Source organism: Budorcas taxicolor, chromosome 3, assembly GCF_023091745.1.
Source record: "Budorcas taxicolor isolate Tak-1 chromosome 3, Takin1.1, whole genome shotgun sequence".
Lineage (NCBI taxonomy): Eukaryota > Metazoa > Chordata > Mammalia > Artiodactyla > Bovidae > Budorcas > Budorcas taxicolor.
Window position 1 is genome coordinate 33,077,033 of NC_068912.1, and position 5,161 is coordinate 33,082,193.

The window sequence follows — 5,161 nt, forward strand, 5'->3', positions numbered from 1 at the left end:
CCTCCAGAGGGAACCACATATCAAGGGGATCAAACAGCACCTGAACCTCAAGGATACTGTTGTGCTCAGGTCAGGTAAGGACCTGCTCAAACAGCTAATGTGGTTTGATATATCTCTCTTGGGTGGTTTTGGTTTTATCCCTTAGTGGATCATGGTGTGGGTTTAGGAATGGGAAGTCTCCCTAGGATTTGGTGGAAGAAAGGAAACCAGCACAAAGCAATCTGGGGGTACTCTTGTCTGGTCTGGCTTCTCTCAGTTTTCCAGGAAAAGCCTTCCCATTCATTCCTTTCTGTCTGATAGGCAAATCCCTACTCATCATTTAGTACCCCTTTCTGGATCCAGAATGGTTGGGTTCAAATCTAAGCTCTGTTTGTTTATGTGTTCAACTCTCAAGCCAGACTCAGCCCCTAAAAGGAAAGCGCTATATCCTGTTTTCCTTTGAATTCTCTGGACTCAGGACAGTACCTGGCGCCAAGGGGGTTCTCAACAAACACGTGATGAATGAGTAACTGGGAGCCAAAAGCATCAACTCTGGAACCAATCTGCCTGGGTTTGAATCCTGGTCCTAATGTGTTTTGACTGTGTGACACAGGGCAAGCTTCTTAACCTCTCTGTGACTCAATTTCTTCATCTGTAAAAAGGGATAATAATAGCACCTATCTCATAGGGCAGATGTGAGGATGAAGTGGGTTTCATATATACATAATATTTAGAAGAGTGATTGGCACAATGAAGGTCCTCAGTAAACACTAGCTATTATTGCTATCAGCACTTTCACTGGCCCCTCAGATGAATTATTAGCTGCTTTTTAAAATCTTTTTATTGTTTATTTTATTATTTATTTCTCTAGCTGCTCCAGCTTGTAGCTGCAGCATGTGAGATCTAGTTTCCTCACCAGGGGTCAAACCCAGGCCCCCTGCATTGGGAGCTCAGAGTCTCAGCTGCTGGACCACCAGAGAAGCCCTAGCTGGCTCTTTTTTTTAAAGAGCTGCACATTAATCATAATGGGTTGGTTAATAATTTCTCTTCAACACCATGGTTTGTGAGGAATTTATGTTTAGATGAGTTAAGAATCACAAAAACAAATTATAATTCAGGATTTCCTACATACTTTGGTGCAAACATAAAATAAGAGCCAAATTGGCTCATTTGTCTCTGCTCCAGGAAGGCCCCCTGGTCATGAAGGGAACCACTCACCAAGAAGTGCCACCAAAAAGGAATTTGTTTTTGAACCACAGTGATTGGACTATTTTTCAACCTCTGTTTCAGGTGATACATTTTTACTTTGTTTTAAGAAAGAAAAGAAAGAGGTTTCAAGGGGGGAAAGTGCAGGAAGTGGCGGAAGGCAAACATTGCAAGACGTATGGGAAGTGAATGTCCATGAGAACAGAGGGGTGAGCCACCAGATCTCGTTCAAGGCCAGGCCACTACCAGCAGCAGCCTCCACTGCTGTGACTTTAATGTCAAGGTGACAAGGAAAGCTCACTTACCCCGGAATACGGTAACCCGACTGGACATCTGTGCCGTGCTGCCAGCTATGCGCATTCATACAAGCACCTCAAAGTCAGGGACCAAGACTAACTTCTCTGTGTCTTCTGTAGCAATAATGATAATAGCTATCACTTGTGGCGTATTTGGGATTCCCTGGTGGCTCAGACAGTAAAGAATCTGCCTGCAATGTGGGAGACCCAGGTTCAATCCCTGGGTCAGGAAGATCCCCTGGAGAAGGAAATGGCAACCCACCCAGTATTCCTGCCTGGAAAATTCCATGCACGAAAGAGTGAAAAGTGAAAGCTACTTTCATTTTTCATGGAGTATTTAGAAAGTGCCAAAAATGCTAAACACTGAACATAGATTGCCTTCTTTTCTCTTCACAAAACCCTGTGAGGCAGAGTCCCAGCCCTGTTTTACAGATGCATCAGCGAAAACAGAGATTTGCCCTTGAACGCACAGCTAATCAGACTTTGAACTCAGAGAATGTGATCGTAGTGCTCTTGTGCTTACACACAACACTCGCTGCTTTGTAGGATGGACTGTACAGCAGCAGCCTCTTAAAAACTGTTTCATTTGCTGGATGAATAAATGAGTGAATGAGATTGCTGTAAGATGGAATCTAGAATTCATCCTTAGAATCTCCCCCACTGGCTCTGGTCTCCACGAATAGATACCTGTGGTAGGTAGGTTTCTCCTTTTCCAGGCTTAATTTTAGATGATTAAAACAATACCAGGTGGTGCTAGTGGTAAAGATCCTGCTTGTCAATACAGGAGACATAAGAGACACGGGTTTGATGCTTGGGTGGGGAAGATCCCCTGAAGCAGGGAATGGCAATCCACTCCAGAGCATCCCCATGGACAGAGGAGCCTGGCAGGCTACAGTCCATAGGGTCTCAAAGAGTCAGACACGACTGAAATGACTCACCTTGCCCCAAAGCAATACTTTGGACTGTGGGTCTGCCCTGGAGTCTACCCCTGGCTGAGCACACTAGCACAGGGGTAGTGGCCCCACACCTGTCCTCTGGAATTTTATAGTGACATGAGTTTTAGATTGAGAATCCACATAGCAGTCATGCTGCTGCTGCTGTTGCTAAGTCGCTTCAGTCGTGTCCAACTCTGTGTGACCCCATAGACGGCAGCCCACCAGGCTCCCCCGTCCCTGGGATTCTCCAGGCAAGAACACTGGAGTGGGTTGCCATTTCCTTCTCCAGTGCATGAAAGGGAAAAGGGAAAGTGAAGTCGCTCAGTCATGTCCGACTCTTCGCGACCCCATGGACTGCAGCCCACCAGGCTCCTCCGTCCATGGGGTTTTCCAGGCAAGAGTACTGGAGTGGGGTGCCATCGCCATGAAATCTTTCAAATTGCAGGTTCCTGAATTTCTCAAAAATGAGGCAGAGTCCCAGCCCTGTTTTATAGATGCATCAGTGAAAACACAGAGATTTGCCCCTGGACACACAGCTAATCAGGCTTTGAACTCAGAGAACGTGACCCTAGTGCTCTTGTGCTTAAACACAACAAGCGCTGCTTTGTAGGATGGACTGGATAGCCGCAGCCTGTAAGTCACCATTTTTGAGAAAACTAAGCCAGGCTCCTCTGTTCATAGAATTCTCCAAGCAAGAATACTAGAATGGGTTGCCATTTCCTACTCCAGGGGATCTTCCTGATACAGGAATTGAACCTGTGTGTCTTACATTGGCAAGCGGATTCATTTTACCACTGCGCCACCTGGGAAGCCCTTTGAGAAAGCCACAGAATCTTTAACCTGCTCTGAGAGACTATATTTCTCCTTTGCTCTCTGGGAACAACAATCACTTTCAAATTATTTCAAGCTGACCTTCAAAGACATAATCATGGACAGTCTGTGGGGACCAAATAGAAAGCAGGTCGTTAGGACCCAGAAGCCCCGGCTAGAGCTGGCTACCCTGACAGATAGCCTGACGACAATAAAAGCCATAGGATTCCGATGAAAAATGAGGACTCACCCCAGCTCCCCTGCCTCCTGCATCATCAGCCACCAAGCTGCGCACGGCTGTGTGCCAGGGGTGTCCCACTTCCCTCCCCCAGCCTACAAATAATAAGCATTTGGGCCATCCACCATGTTGGGGAGGGGTGGGCAAGCCCTCGTGCTGGAAATTCACTAGCTGAAGAATCACAGCTTTATATCAGCTCCATCTCCCAGGGCTGTGCAGATCTGCTCCTGATTACATTGCAGCAGCTGGGCATGATCTCTTTTCTCACCACTGAAAATGATTTGGGAGGGAAATAGACAATGGAATTTGCCATATTAATATTCTCTGCACCCTGCAGGATGTGGGGTGCATACTAAGCAATGTTGAAAGCTCATCCACCAGGATCTGGAGGCGAACGTAGGCTCCAAAGGGTGAGGAGCTGGTCTAAAAGAGAAAGCCCCTCAGCTCACTTTTATTCTAATTTCTGAAACTGGCTGGAGAGGTGGGCTGGTCATTCTAGCTGGGGTCTGGTAGTAACTGAGTCCCAAGCCTCAGATTGGGGTAGGAGTCAGCAGCTCAGTGCCACAGAGGAAGGAGGCCCTTTCAGGCTTATTGAAAAGCTTAGTAATAATAAGATTGGCTATTTATTAAATACTCACTATGAGTCTGTGTTAAATCATTCACAAATATTTATTTAAATTTAATTTAAATAAATAAATAAATTTAATATTTTATTTAAATAATTCAATAATTTAAATAAATAAATTATTTAATTTTAAAGTTATATTAATTACAAAATGTCCATGCTCATTATTTTAAAAGTAATATAGATGAACAAAATGAAAAAATAAATCCCTTGTAATCCCATCTCCCAAAGATAATCAGCATTAATGTTTGGCATGTATATCAAACAGCGAGGAGGTGTAGATATTATGCATAAGGTCAAATATCTAGATAAAAAGCCACTACACTGGGAGCAATCTAAACTCCAGTTCTTTCATTTGATGAATGTTTACTGAGAACATAAACTCTGTTCTGAGAATCAGGATTACGGATCCTTAAGGAATAAGGCAGATAAGATTTTTGTTGCCATGAACAAAATCTAGTGGGAGAACTAATCAATTCACAAACAAGTGACCACTGAAAATGGCAAGTGCCACAAAGAAAAGAAAAATGAGACACCTTCACATTGTTAGAGCCTGGGTAGCTCAGTTGGTAGAGCATCAGACTTTTAATCTGAGGGCCCAGGGTTCAAGTCCCTGTCCAGGCACTAAGTTCCTATATTTTCTTGGGCCAGAGAATACTAAACTTGGGCTTCCCTCATGGCTCAGAGGATAAAAAATCCGCCTGCAATGTGGGAGACACAGGTTCGATCCCTGGGCCAGGAAGATCCTCTGGAGGAGGAAATAACAACCCATTTCTATATTCTTGCCTGAAAAATCCCATGGACAGGAGCCTGGTGGACTACAGTCCAAAGGGTTACAGAGGTCAGGCACGACTGAGCACATTCCAAATGGGGAAGGTAATAACTTGGAATAGGCCAAAGAATGATTTTTTGCAGAAATAACATTTCAATTGTTTAAAGAAACATTTAAATTGTACTTTTTTTTAAGCAAATGCTAATGCACTTAGACCTCCAAAAATCCTATGATGTAGGTGCTATTATCACACCTATCACAGATGGGGAAACTGGGGCACAGAGAGGCTGAGTACCTTGT

General features: G+C 44.3%; 1 non-coding gene across 1 annotated transcript; it reads left to right on the forward strand.

Moving 5' to 3' along the window:
* Nucleotides 1-4,640: 4,640 nt before the first annotated feature.
* Nucleotides 4,641-4,713, forward strand: TRNAK-UUU (transfer RNA lysine (anticodon UUU)). Its single transcript has one exon. It is a non-coding gene; the product is annotated as a tRNA-Lys (tRNA).
* The last annotated feature ends 448 nt before the right edge of the window (nucleotides 4,714-5,161 follow it).